Here is a 2,235-nt window from a genome sequence, read left to right as displayed (position 1 = left end):
CCGACCGGCCCCGCACCGCTCTTTCTTGGCTCATTCGAAATTACTGTCTTTCGCTCTGACATGCCTTACCTAGGGTTAGGTTAGTATGCTTGCACGTTTGTACTTTAACTTTTTTCGGCTCGGCTTCTTTCGACGCCGATGCCGGCGACGCAGCACTCTCTCGCCCGCCAGCCACCGAGAAAAGGGTGCGCTCCGACCGGCCCCGCACCGCTCTTTCTTGGCTCATTCGAAATTACTGTCTTTCGCTCTGACATGCCTTACCTAGGGTTAGGTTAGCGTGCTTGCACGTTTGTACTTTAACTTTTTTCGGCTCGGCTTCTTTCGACGCCGATGCCGGCGACGCAGCACTCTCTCGCCCGCCAGCCACCGAGAAAAGGGTGCGCTCCGACCGGCCCCGCACCGCTCTTTCTTGGCTCATTCGAAATTACTGTCTTTCGCTCTGACATGCCTTACCTAGGGTTAGGTTAGTATGCTTGCACGTTTGTACTTTAACTTTTTTCGGCTCGGCTTCTTTCGACGCCGATGCCGGCGACGCAGCACTCTCTCGCCCGCCAGCCACCGAGAAAAGGGTGCGCTCCGACCGGCCCCCGCACCGCTCTTTCTTGGCTCATTCGAAATTACTGTCTTTCGCTCTGACATGCCTTACCTAGGGTTAGGTTAGTATGCCTTGCACGTTTGTACTTTAACTTTTTTCGGCTCGGCTTCTTTCGACGCCGATGCCGGCGACGCAGCACTCTCTCGCCCGCCAGCCACCGAGAAAAGGGTGCGCTCCGACCGGCCCCGCACCGCTCTTTCTTGGCTCATTCGAAATTACTGTCTTTCGCTCTGACATGCCTTACCTAGGGTTAGGTTAGTATGCTTGCACGTTTGTACTTTAACTTTTTTCGGCTCGGCTTCTTTCGACGCCGATGCCGGCGACGCAGCACTCTCTCGCCCGCCAGCCACCGAGAAAAGGGTGCGCTCCGACCGGCCCCGCACCGCTCTTTCTTGGCTCATTCGAAATTACTGTCTTTCGCTCTGACATGCCTTACCTAGGGTTAGGTTAGTATGCTTGCACGTTTGTACTTTAACTTTTTTCGGCTCGGCTTCTTTCGACGCCGATGCCGGCGACGCAGCACTCTCTCGCCCGCCAGCCACCGAGAAAAGGGTGCGCTCCGACCGGCCCCGCACCGCTCTTTCTTGGCTCATTCGAAATTACTGTCTTTCGCTCTGACATGCCTTACCTAGGGTTAGGTTAGTATGCTTGCACGTTTGTACTTTAACTTTTTTCGGCTCGGCTTCTTTCGACGCCGATGCCGGCGACGCAGCACTCTCTCGCCCGCCAGCCACCGAGAAAAGGGTGCGCTCCGACCGGCCCCGCACCGCTCTTTCTTGGCTCATTCGAAATTACTGTCTTTCGCTCTGACATGCCTTACCTAGGGTTAGGTTAGTATGCTTGCACGTTTGTACTTTAACTTTTTCGGCTCGGCTTCTTTCGACGCCGATGCCGGCGACGCAGCACTCTCTCGCCCGCCAGCCACCGAGAAAAGGGTGCGCTCCGACCGGCCCCGCACCGCTCTTTCTTGGCTCATTCGAAATTACTGTCTTTCGCTCTGACATGCCTTACCTAGGGTTAGGTTAGCGTGCTTGCACGTTTGTACTTTAACTTTTTTCGGCTCGGCTTCTTTCGACGCCGATGCCGGCGACGCAGCACTCTCTCGCCCGCCAGCCACCGAGAAAAGGGTGCGCTCCGACCGGCCCCGCACCGCTCTTTCTTGGCTCATTCGAAATTACTGTCTTTCGCTCTGACATGCCTTACCTAGGGTTAGGTTAGTATGCTTGCACGTTTGTACTTTAACTTTTTCCGGCTCGGCTTCTTTCGACGCCGATGCCGGCGACGCAGCACTCTCTCGCCCGCCAGCCACCGAGAAAAGGGTGCGCTCCGACCGGCCCCGCACCGCTCTTTCTTGGCTCATTCGAAATTACTGTCTTTCGCTCTGACATGCCTTACCTAGGGTTAGGTTAGTATGCTTGCACGTTTGTACTTTAACTTTTTCCGGCTCGGCTTCTTTCGACGCCGATGCCGGCGACGCAGCACTCTCTCGCCCGCCAGCCACCGAGAAAAGGGTGCGCTCCGACCGGCCCCGCACCGCTCTTTCTTGGCTCATTCGAAATTACTGTCTTTCGCTCTGACATGCCTTACCTAGGGTTAGGTTAGCATGCTTGCACGTTTGTACTTTAACTTTTTTCGGCTCG

This window comes from Styela clava, unplaced genomic scaffold (genome assembly GCF_964204865.1).
Source record: "Styela clava unplaced genomic scaffold, kaStyClav1.hap1.2 HAP1_SCAFFOLD_121, whole genome shotgun sequence".
NCBI lineage: Eukaryota > Metazoa > Chordata > Ascidiacea > Stolidobranchia > Styelidae > Styela > Styela clava.
This window is presented reverse-complemented; position numbering follows the sequence as displayed.